Genomic DNA, 12,829 nt, shown 5'->3' with positions numbered 1-12,829 from the left:
GTGAACACGATTTCTGGGTTATGTTTGACGTAAGTAGGAGTTCAGGATCACCTCTTGATCATTGCTATCTTCACGACCGTTTCGCTTGCTCTCTTCTCGCTCTTATTTGCGTATGTTAGCCACCATATCATGCTTAGTCGCTGCTGCAACCTCACCACTTTACCCCTTCCTTTCCCTTTAAGCTTTGCTAGTCTTGATACCCATGGTAATGGGATTGCTGAGTCCTCGTGGCTCACAGATTACTACAACAACAGCTGCAGGTACAGGTTGCGCGATGATCATGACGCGAGAGCGATGCCTGCTTGCATTGAGTTCTTCTTCTGCTTCTTCTTCGACCAAGGGATAGGTTCCAGGTCGGCAGCCTGGGCTAGCAGGGTGGATCTCGTTTGAGTTTCTATTTGTGTTTCATCCGTAGTCGGATGATGCTCTTATGTATGATGATGTTGTATTTGTGTGGCATTGTATGCCTTTTGTATGTATCCCCATCTATTATGTAATGTTGATGTAATGATATCCACCTTGCAAAAGCGTCTCAATATGCGGGTCTATCTTTGGTGGGACCTTCGAGTTCCTTTTGGATAGGGTCGCATATTGGGCGTGACAACAGTAGATCACACTCAGCGGTAGAGTCGACGATCTGATCGATGCGAGGGTGCGGGAATGGATCCTGTGGGCAGGCTTTGTTGAGGTTGGTGAAGTCGACACACATGCGTTCCTTTCCTCCCTTTTTGGGTACGACAACAGGGTTGGCCAGCCAATCAGGGTAGCGGACCTCGCGAATGACCCCTGCTGCTTCTAACTTGCGGGTCTCTTGGACGATGAAGGCCTGATTTTTAGTGGACTGCCGCCTTGCCTTCTCCTTCATAGGGCGCACATTGGGGCACACATTGAGGTGATGCTCAATTACATACCTCGGGACCCCCGCCAGCTAATTAGGCTCCCATGCAAACACCTTCCTGTTCACGCATAGGAACCTGACTAGGGTCTCCTCCTGCTCAGGCTCAAGGTTGGTGCCTATGGTGAAGGTAGCACCGGCGGGCTCATCCTCGTCGACCGGTACCTGCTTGGTCTCCGCCTTGTCTTGGCTGAATAGTTGCTTCTTCTTGGCTGGCGCAGCCCTCTTGGGCTCGAGGACATCTGAGCTGGCGGGCTGGGCTACTGCGGCAGTCTTGAAAGCAAGCTTGAGCACTTGCAACGCATCCCCGGTGTCTCCGGACACGGTAAGGACGCTGAGGGAGTCCTGGACTAGGGGGTGTCCGAATAGCCGAACATTCATCATCGGCCGGACTCCAAGACTATGAAGATACAAGACTGAAGACTTCGTCCCGTGTCCGGATGGGACTTCCCTTGGCGTGGAGGGCAAGCTTGGCGATACGGATATGTAGATCTCCTACCATTGTAACCGACTCTGTGTAACCCTAGCCCTCTCCGGTGTCTATATAAACCGGATGGTTTTAGTCAACAACAATAACAACAATCATACCATAGGATAGCTTCTAGGGTTTAGCCTCCTTGATCTCGTGGTAGATCTACTCTTGTAATACCCACATCATCAATATCAATCAAGCAGGACGTAGGGTTTTACCTCCATCAAGAGAGCCCGAACCTGGGTAAAACATCGTGTCCCTTGTCTCCTGTTACCATCCGCCTGACGCACAATCCGGGACCCCCTACCCGAGATCCGCCGGTTTTGACACCGACATTGGCGCTTTCATTGAGAGTTCCTCTGTGTCGTCACCGATAGGCTCGATGGCTCCTTCGATCATCAACAACGACGCGGTCCAGGGTGAGACTTTTCTCCCCGGACAGATCTTCGTATTCGGCGGCTTTGCACTGCGGGCCAATTTGTTTGGCCATCTAGAGCAGATCGGAAGCTACACCCCTGGCCGTCAGGTCAGATTTGGAAGTCTTAACTTCACAGCTGACATCCGCGGAAACTTGATCTTCAATGGATTCAAGCCACAGCCGAGCGTGCCGCACTGTCACGATGGGCATGATTTAGCTCTGCTGCCGGACAGTGACCTGGAGGCCGCACACGAGTCCGCTCCGACCCTCGATTCGGAGCCGGCTGTGCAGATCGAGGACGGGTGGTTAGACACCGCCTCGGAGGCTGCAACCTCTACGGCGATAGAGCCGAATACTGACTTTGTCCCATCTGAAGCTCGTGACTCCAAGGTGCCGGACTCCGAACCTCCCGCGGCCCCTCCAATCGAATCCGATTGGGCGCCGATTATGGAGTTCACCGCTGCGGACATCTTTCAGCACTCACCCTTCGGCGACATCCTGAGTTCGCTAAAGTATCTCTTGTTATCAGGAGAGCCCTGGCCGGACTGCGGTCAGGACGGTTGGGATGCGGGCGACGAAGAAATTCAAGACCCACCCACCACCCACTTAGTAGCCGCTGTCGACGATCTAAACGACATGCTAGACTTCGACTCCGAAGACATCGACAGTATGGACGATGATGCCGGAGACGACCAAGAACCAGCGCCTACTGGGCACTGGAAAGCCACCTCGTCATACGACATATACATGGTGGATATCCCAAAGGATGGGAATGGCGAAGGAACAGCGGAGGAAGACCCCTCCAAGAAACAGCCCAAGCACCGGCGTCAGCGGCGCCGCTCTAAATCCCGCCACAACAAGAATGGCGATTCCGGCACCAGAGATAATAATACCCCAGACAGTGCCGAAGACAACCCCCTCCAGCAAGATTCAGCACAGGAAGACGGAGATGCCAGCCCTCATGAGAGAGCGGCAGACGAAGAGGTCGAGGATGATAATTACATGCCTCCCTCCGGAGATGCGGCAAGCCTCGACGACGATGAATTTGTCGTGCCTGAGGATCCCGTCGAACAAGAGCGCTTTAAACACAGGCTTATGGCCACGGCAAACAGCCTCAAGAAAAAGCAGCAACAGCTTAGAGCTGATCAGGATCTGCTAGCCGACAGATGGACTGAAGTCCTAGCGGCCGAAGAGCATGAGCTCGAACGCCCCTCCAAAAGCTACCCCAAACGCAAGTTGCTCCCCCGACTAGAGGAGGAGGCATATAAACCTGCATCACCAAAGCACAATGCGGCTGACCGACCATCTCGTGGCCGCGACAGGGAGGCCTCTAGGCCCTCCACTAGAACCGTACCCCGGCATCGCTCGAAAAGCGCAAGGCCACAGGGGAACGCTTCGGACTTGCAAGATATATTGGTGGATAAGGCAAGACAATCAAGATCGATCTACGGATCGCGTGGGCGCCCCATGATACGTGACGACAACCGTCGCGCCGGACACATTAAGCCCGGCCGGGCCGAACACAGTAGGCAAAGCTCGTTGGAGCTCCGTCGCGATATAGCCCAATACAGAGGCGCCGCACACCCACTATGCTTCACAGATGAAGTAATGGATCATCAAATCCTCGAAGGGTTTAAACCCGTGAATATTGAATCCTATGATGGCACAACAGACCCCGCGGTTTGGATCGAAGACTATCTCCTTCATATCCACATGGCCCGCAGTGATGATCTTCACGCCATCAAATACCTCCCACTCAAGCTTAAAGGACCAGCTCGGCATTGGCTTAACAGCTTGCCAGCAGAATCAATTGGGTGTTGGGAGGACCTGGAAGCCGCATTCCTTGATAACTTCCAGGGCACGTATGTGCGACCACCAGACGCTGACGACCTAAGCCACATAATTCAGCAGCCAGACGAATCGGCTAGACAATTCTGGACACGGTTCTTAACTAAGAAAAATCAGATCATCGACTGTCCGGATGCGGAGGCCCTCGCGGCCTTCAAACATAACATCCGTGACGAGTGGCTTGCCCGACACCTGGGACAGGAAAAGCCGAAATCCATGGAAGCCCTCACATCACTCATGACCCGCTTTTGCGCGGGAGAGGACAGCTGGATAGCCCGCAGCAACAACCTTAGCAAAAATTCTGGCAGTCCGGATACAAAGGACCGCAATGGCAGGTCGCGTCGCAACAAGAACAAACGCCGCATTAACGGCGACAATAATGAGGATACGGCAGTCAATGCCAGATTCAGAGGCTCCAAACCTGGTCAACGGAAAAAGCCATTCAAAAGAACTACTACGGGTCCGTCCAATTTGGACCGAATACTCAATCACTCGTGCCAGATACATGGCACCCCCGAAAAGCCAGCCGACCACACCAACAAGGAATGTTGGGTATTCAAGCAGGCAGGCAAGCTAATTGCCGAAAACAATGGCAAGGGGCTGCATAGCGATGACGAAGAAGAGACCCGACCGCCGAACAATAGAGGACAGAACGGTTTCCCCCCCAAGTGCGGACGGTGAATATGATATACGCAACCCACATACCCAAGAGGGAGCGGAAGCGTGCACTCAAGGATGTATACGCGATGGAGCCAGTCGCCCCAAAGTTCAACCCATGGTCCTCCTGCCCGATCACTTTTGAACGAAGGGACCACCCCACCAGCATCCGCCATGGCGGATTCGCCGCATTGGTTTTGGACCCAATCGTCGATGGATTTCACCTCACTAGAGTCGTGATGGACGGGGGCAGCAGCCTGAACCTGCTTTATCAAGACATAGTGTGCAAGATGGGCATAGACCCCTCAAGGATTAAACCCACAAAGACGACCTTCAAAGGCGTCATACCAGGTGTAGAGGCCAATTGTACGGGCTCAGTCACACTGGAAGTGGTCTTCGGATCCCCGGATAACTTCCGAAACGAGGAGTTAATCTTCGACATAGTTCCGTTCCGCCGCGGCTATCATGCTCTTCTCGGACGAACCGCGTTTGCAAAGTTCAATGTGGTGCCACACTATGCATACCTCAAGCTCAAGATGCCAGGCCCTCGAGGAGTCACACGGTCAACGAAAACACCAAACGCTCCCTCCGAACGGAGGAACATACAGCGGCTCTCGCGGCAGAAGTACAATGCAGCCTCTTAAGGCAATTCTCGAGTCCGGCCGTTAAGCGACCGGACACGGCTAAACGCGCCCGGAGTAACCTACAAAAAGACCACTTGGCACGTTCCGAGCACGCGTAGCAATGCGGCCCCAACCCCAGCCCTCGCAAGATCGCAAGACTGGTCCTTCGCGTACATCATTACGCTCTGGAGATACCATGGGCATAGGGGAAGGGGCACGACCACGACAGGCCCAGAATGCGGCTCAACCACATCAGGGGCTCCCAAGTGTGTCATTCCTTTTTTTCTTTTTCTTTCTTACCCACAGGACTCCGTTCACCAGAGGCCCTGTTCGGCAGTAGACCGGCCGAACTCACAATGCAACAGCCAGGGAAGATGAAAGGCTACGACGAATATCCAGGTGGTCTCCATTACGAGCACTAAATATATTTTATACACCATTCTGCAGCCTACCTCTGGAGGGGGACATGTTTAATAGTCCCATCCCTTGCCTATCGCACTATTTGTATCGTCCTGCATTCATGGCAGTATTTCTTGAATAAACAATGCAGCACCTTTTTGCTTTTAATTGCATTCCTTTCTTATACATATGTTCATTTATGGCATGCCGCATCCGTACACTTTGGTATGGCTAAATACACCAGGGGCTTAAGTTCCCCACATTATGGTGTGATAAGTCCGAACACTTTCACAAGTGCGACACCTCGAACTTATAGCATTATATGCATTGGCTCCGAATCATGTCTTGGGTCAATAGTTGGGTTTGCCCGGCTCCCATGTTTTGGTACCTTACGTTCCGTTCTATCGACTAAGGTAGCACTGGGAGAATCACTGTGATTGCACCCCGGTTGAGCTGGGCGAGCGCCTCAGTGGAGAAAGCTAAAACTGACCGTCATGATGAGGCGAGAGCCGGTCGCTGTTCGAGAGGTTTTTTCGAGTCCCTAAAGACTTATGCCGCTTAGAGCGAGGAACCAGCTTTGTCCGGCCCAGGCGTGGATAGCGCCCCGGATTCGGCCTTCCGAACATTAGGGGCTTCGTCGAAATTTAAAATTATAGAATTCTATGGCTAAGTGAGAGTGTTCAAGCATTATAAGTCTGGTTGCCTAGTTCGTTGTGTTGAGAGCCTCCCTAGATGGACCCAAATATGGGAACAAGAGTGCTCAAATTTATCCCGAACACCCCAGCACTCGTGGCATGGGGGCTGAAGCCGACGACTTGTCATCTCTCAGATTTGATAAATAGCCGCACAGAAGGTAATATTTTAAATCAACAAGCGTTGCTTAGCGCATATGAACAAAGTTTTCAGTGCACAGGATAACAAAATGCGAGTCTACTCAAATATTACATTATTGGAGCACTCACCCGCAATAGTGTGGGCACCCTTCAGGACACTCTTGTAATACATCTCGGGCGTGCGATACTCCTTGCCCGGCGGTGGCGCGTCCGTCACAAGCTTCTCAGCATCCATCTTGCCCCAGTGCACCTTAGCACGGGCAAGGGCCCGACGGGCACCTTCAATACAGGCGGATCGCTTGATGACCTCAACCCATGGACAAGCATCCATCAGCCGCCGCACCAGGCCGAAGTAGCTCCCAGGCATGGCCTCATTGGGCCACAGCCGAACTATGAGGCCCTTCATGGCCTGTTCGGCCACCTTGTAGATCTCGACCAGCTGCTTAAGCTGGTCGCTAAGGGGCACCGAATGTCCGGCCTCAGCATACTGAGATCAGAAGACCTTCTCCATCGAGCGCCCCTCCTCGGCCCTGTAGAAAGCGGCAGGATCGGACACGTTGCGGGGCAGATCTGGGAACGCTCCTGGAGAGCTCCGAATTCGGGTAAGTAACAGGTAATTCACATTCACATGCTTGCTTTGCATGAAAAATGCCTTACCCGTCGCTATTTTCTTCAACGCCTCGATCTCCTCAAGGGCCTTGTGGGCTTTGGCCTTAGCGGCTTTGGCGCTCTCAAGAGTCGATGCAAGCTCGGACTCTCGATGAAGGAAATATGCCCTAGAGGCAATAATAAAGTTATTATTTATTTCCTTATATCATGATAAATGTTTATTATTCATGCTAGAATTGTATTAACCGGAAACATAATACATGTGTGAATACATAGACAAACATAGTGTCACTAGTATGCCTCTACTTGACTAGCTCGTTGAATCAAAGATGGTTAACTTTCCTAGCCATGGACAAAAGAGTTGTCATTTGATTAACGGGATCACATCATTAGGAGAATGATGTGATTGACATGACCCATTCCGTTAGCCTAGCACTTGATCGTTTAGTATGTTGCTATTGCTTTCTTCATGACTTATACATGTTCCTGTAACTATGAGATTATGCAACTCCCGTTTACCAGAGGAACACTTTGGGTGCTACCAAACGTCACAACGTAACTAGGTGATTATAAAGGAGTACTACAGGTGTCTCCAAAGGTACATGTTGGGTTGGCGTATTTCGAGATTAGGTTTTGTCACTCCGATTGTCGGAGAGGTATCTCTGGGCCCTCTCGGTAATGCACATCACTATAAGCCTTGCAAGCAATGTGACTAATGAGTTAGTTGCGGGATGATGCATTATGTAACAAGTAAAGAGACTTGTCGGTAACGAGATTGAACTAGGTATTGGATACCGATGATCGAATCTCGGGCAAGTAACATACCGATGACAAAGGGAACAAAGTATGTTGTTATGCGGTTTGACCGATAAAGATCTTCGTAGAATATGTAGGAGCCAATATGGGCATCCAGGTTCCACTATTGGTTATTGACCAAGAATAGTTCTAGGTCATGTCTACATAGTTCTCGAACCCGTAGGGTCCGCACGCTTAAGGTTTCGATGACAGTTATATTATGAGCTTATGAGTTTTGATGTACCGAAGGAGTTCGGAGTCCCGGATGAGATCGGGGACATGACGAGGAGTCTCGAAATGGTCGAGATGTAAAGATCGATATATTGGACGACTATATTCGGAGTTTGGAAAGGTTCCGAGTGATTCGGGTATTTATCGGAGTACCGGAGAGTTACGGGAATTCGCCGGGGAGAAGTTTCGGGCCTTATTGGGCCATACGGGAAAGAGATAGGGGCTGCCTAGGGCAGGCCGCGCGCCCCCCCAAAGCCTAGTCCGAATTGGACTAGGGGGAGGGGCCGCACCCCCTCCTTCCTTACCTTCTCTCTTTCCTTTCCTTCTCTCCTACTCCTACTACATGGAAGGGCTCCTAGTTCTACTAGGAAAGGGGGAATCCTACTCCCGGTGGGAGTAGGACTCCCCTAGGGCGTGCCATAGAGAGGGCCGGCCCTCCCCCTCCTCCACTCCTTTATATACGGGGGCAGGGGGCACCCCATAGACACACAAGTTGATCTACGGATCGTTCCTTAGCCGTATGCGGTGCCCCCCTCCACCATATTCCACCTCGGTCATATCGTCGCGGAGTTTAGGCGAAGCCCTGCGCCGGTAGAGCATCATGATTGTCACCAACACTTTGCTGGATCGGAGTCCGGGGATCGTCATCGAGCTGAACGTGTGCTGAACTCGGAGGTGCCGTACGTTTGGTACTTGGATCGGTCAGATCGTGAAGACGTACGACTACATCAACCGCGTTGTCATAACGCTTCCGCTTACGGTCTACGAGGGTATGTGGACAACACTCTCCCCTCTCGTAGCTATGTCCATGATCTTGCGTGTGCATAGGAATTTTTTTGAAATTACTACGTTCCCCAACACTCGAGTCTTCGAGTCGCGCTCCAAACTCTCATGCTTTTCCATGAGAGCCTGGAGCTCTTGTTGTACCTCCGCCACCCGCGCCTCCTGCTTCTCTCGCCCAGCACGCTCCACGGCCGCATTACGTTCGGCCGCGGACACCGCCTCCTTCAAAGTCGCCACCTTGTTCGTGGCCCCTGAAGTACCCACGTTATCCTTGTCATTTCTCTTGCAACCAAATCCTTTTCTGTAAGGTACAACTTTAATAAGGTGTTGCTCACCTTCCTTGTCCTCGAGCTGCTTCTTGGCATGGCCGAGCTCGTTCTTGGACCACTCGAGGCTTTGCTTCAAAGCATTGACCTCCGCAGTCAGTGTGGCAGAGTTCAGCAGCGCAGCCTGCAATCCCACATTGACATATTTATTAAGACTCATGCGTATATCTTTTTAGATCCTCAGTCCGGCTTTTCTTTCCGAACACCGAACTGAGCATCAGGGTCTACTGTCTATGTGGTACTATTTTACATATATTAATATTCTTACCTCAAAGCCTGATAGCAGGCTGCTGCAGGCTTCGGTCAGCCTGCTTTTAGCGAGCTTGACCTTCTGAATCACCGCACTCATGACAGTGCGGTGTTCCTCCTCGATGGAAGCGCCGTTGAGCGCCTCCAGCAAGTTATCCGGCGCCTCCGGTTGGACGGAGGCCGCCGGTGCCACGGTCTTGCCCTTCTTGCGAAGGGGCCGCCCGCCGGACTCCGGAACCACTGCAAGTTCCGGTGTGGAGTCCGGCACGAAGTCCGGGAGGTCGCCCTGTGGCGCCTCCAGGTCCTCCTCCTCCGGGTGGGTCCCTCTCTGGGATCCCACCTCGGCGTCGTCAGTGTCATGGGGAGAGGAGGCGGTTGGAAGTGAAGTATTGTTCACATCCGACGAGCCCAAGGACCCGCTCGACGAAGCGGGAAGATCGTCCTTGGGCGGACTGCAAGGTTGTACGCGGCATTAGAAAGACACCATGTGGCAAAAAGAAAAATCATGAAGTCATTCAGGAGTCCGGATACTTATGATCTCGCCAGGGGCTTGGCCCTTGGAGGCCAATCCTCCTCGTCGTCACCGGTGTTGGCAGAACAGTCTGGGGGAAGAGTTCTTCCCTTCTTGGACCCTTCGGCCTCCCTCGTTGGGGAGGCCCTCCTTTTCTTCCCTCCCCCCGCTGGGGGAGAGGCCTTTTTCTTCTCCTCCTCGTCCTCGGGGGAGGAGTCCGCCTCGGAGTCATCGGACACCTGAAAATGGGAACTCTTTCGAGTGCCCGTGGCCTCCTTCTTGGCCTTCTTCTCCGGCACCACATGGGGTGCCGGAACCAGCAGCCTAGCTAAACGGGCGTCTGCTGGGTCTTCTGGCAAAGGGGCCGGATAGTTAGTCTACTCGGCCTTCTTCAGCCAGTCCTGTCAAAGGAGAGGGAGTTTAGATCCCGCATAGAGTCAAACTATGAAAAACAAGTGTCCCGTAAAGGGTAGAAACGCTTACCTCGCTAGCCTGGCGCTGCGAGCTGAATCCGCGATCTTCGGTAGCGGATGCGGGAGCTTCGGCGCCCTTAAACAGCACCTTCCAGGCATCTTCGTACCTAGTGTCGAAGAGCCCGCTCAAGGTTCGGTGCTGAGCCGGATCGAACTCCCACAATTTAAAGGCCCATTGTTAGCATGGGAGAATCCGGCGGATGAGCATGACCTGGACTATGTTGACAAGCTTGAGCTTCTTGTTGACCAGCTTCTGGATGCAGGCTTGGAGTCCAGTCAGCTCCTCCGAATCGCCCCAAGTCAGGCCACTCTCTTTCCAAGAGGTGAGTCGTGTGGGGATGCCAGATCTGAATTCGGGGGCCGCTGCCCATTTAGGGTCACACGGCTCGGTGATGTAGAACCACCCCGATTGCCACCCCTTGATGGTTTCCACGAAGGCGCCCTCGAGCCAGGTAATGTTGGGTATCTTACCCACCATGGCGCCTCCGCACTCCGCTTGGCTGCCCTTCACAACCTTCGGCTTGACATTGAAGGTCTTGAGCCACAAGCCGAAGTGGGGCTGGATGCAGAGGAAAGCCTCGCACACGACGATAAACGCCGAGATGTTGAGGATGAAATTCGGGGCCAGATCATGGAAATCCAGGCCGTAGTAGAACATGAGCCCCCGGACAAACGGGTGAAGTGGGAAGCCCAGTCCGCAGAGGAAATGGGGAAGGAATACTACCCTCTCATGGGGCCTGGGGGTGGGGATGGGCTGCCCCTCGTCGGGGAGCCGGTGCGCGATGTCGCTGGACAGATATCCGGTGCTGCGCAGCTTCTTGATGTGCCCCTCTGTAACGGAGGAGGCCATCCACTTGCCTCCCGCTCCGGACATAGTTGGAGGAGGTTGAGGTGAGATGTGCGAACTTGGGCGCTAGAGCTCGAGTGCGCGGAGATGGATAAGCAAAGGAGGAGGAAGGCGTAGGTAAAAAGGTGGATCCGTATCCCCTTATATATGGGCGGACGAAACTATGCGTCCCCACCGGCCTGATAAAACTCACTTTTCTCCCAAGCGCCGCAATCAATGGCGCGGTTGGGTTACCCACGTCCGTATTGATGAGAATCCCGGAATAAGGGGAACATGATCTCTGCTTCGACAAGACATACCAAGGAAACCGCTTCGCTAAACGCGCTGAGGTGGTATAATAAATGATTCAAGTAAAGGCTTGGTTGTGGTGTGACGTCACGCCACGAAATACGTCAGCAGATCGAACTTGTGTAAATATTATTCTCTCTATGGTGGAATGTGGAATTTATTTTGCAGAGCCGTACACTATCCTGGTGTTCACAATCTTCTATAAATTATTCAGAGGAGGAACCCGCCTTGCAATGCCGAAGACAATATGCGCGCCGGACTTGTCGTCATTGAAGCCTGGTTCAGGGGCTACTGAGGGAGTCCCGGACTAGGGGGTGTCTGGATAGCCGAACTATCATCATCGGCCGGACTCCAAGACTATGAAGATACAAGATTGAAGACTTCATCCCGTGTCCGGATGGGACTTTCCTTGGCGTGGAGGGCAAGCTTGGCGATACGGATATGTAGATCTCCTACCATTGTAACCGACTCTGTGTAACCCTAGCCCTCTCCGGTGTCTATATAAACCGGATGGTTTTAGTCTGTAGGACAACAACAATAACAACAATCATACCATAGGCTAGCTTCTAGGGTTTAGCCTCCTTCATCTCGTGGTAGATCTACTCTTGTAATACCCACATCATCAATATCAATCAAGCAGGACGTAGGGTTTTACCTCCATCAAGAGAGCCCGAACCTGGGTAAAACATCGTGTCCCTTGTCTCCTGTTACCATCCGCCTAGACGCACAATTCGGGACCCCCTACCCGAGATCCGCCGGTTTTGACACCGACAAACGCCGTTGCTCCCAGGCATCTTCATGAGGTTGTACGCTGCGTGAGTTGCGGCCATGAACCGGACCAGGGCTGGGTAGCCGAGGATGGCATTGTACGGGAGACTGATGCAGGCGATGTCAAAGTCAATCAGCTCCATGCGGAAGTTGTCGTAGGTGCCGAAGGTCACCGGGAGGCGGATCTAACCCAGGGAGCCGGTGGAACCGCCTCCGATGCCCGAGAAGGGCCTGATGGGTTGAAGCCGCTCTGGCGGCATGTGGAGGAGACTGAAGGCTTCCACCGAGAGCACGCTGAGGCCAGCACCGCCATCGATGAGGGTCCTGGTGACGGCCACCTGGCAGATGGTGGGGGTGCACAGCATCGGGAGCGTGCCCGAGCAGGCTGGGTTGGAGGGGTGATCATCCGAGCTAAAGGTCAGATCGGCCTCGGGCGCCACCCAGCCCGGGGGGGTTTCTTGGCGCTTGGAGGCGGTGTCGATCTGGCGGGTGAACGGCTTGACGTGGCGGCTCGAAGGTGGTGCCTGTGAGCCGCCCAAGAGAGCCGCGACGACCAGGGGCACTAGCGCGGCGTAATGGGCGAGGAAAAGGTCGCGCAGTTCCCCCCAGGAGGTCACAGAAGCCGTCGGTAGGTGGAGCAGCCACATGCGAGCAACGCCGGCAAGGGCCATGGGAAACCAGTTGGCCATCACCCTGTCGTTGCCCCCCGCCTTAAGGACGGCGACATCTTCGGCTTGAACTTGCGTGGCCACTGCACCTGCCGCAAAGCGGGGGCCAAGACTCGGAGCCCCCTGGCCCCAGCAC

The sequence above is a fragment of the Triticum aestivum genome, chromosome 1B (assembly GCF_018294505.1).
Source record: "Triticum aestivum cultivar Chinese Spring chromosome 1B, IWGSC CS RefSeq v2.1, whole genome shotgun sequence".
NCBI lineage: Eukaryota > Viridiplantae > Streptophyta > Magnoliopsida > Poales > Poaceae > Triticum > Triticum aestivum.
The sequence above is the reverse complement of the archived record's forward strand: the minus strand, read 5'-3'. Positions refer to the sequence as shown.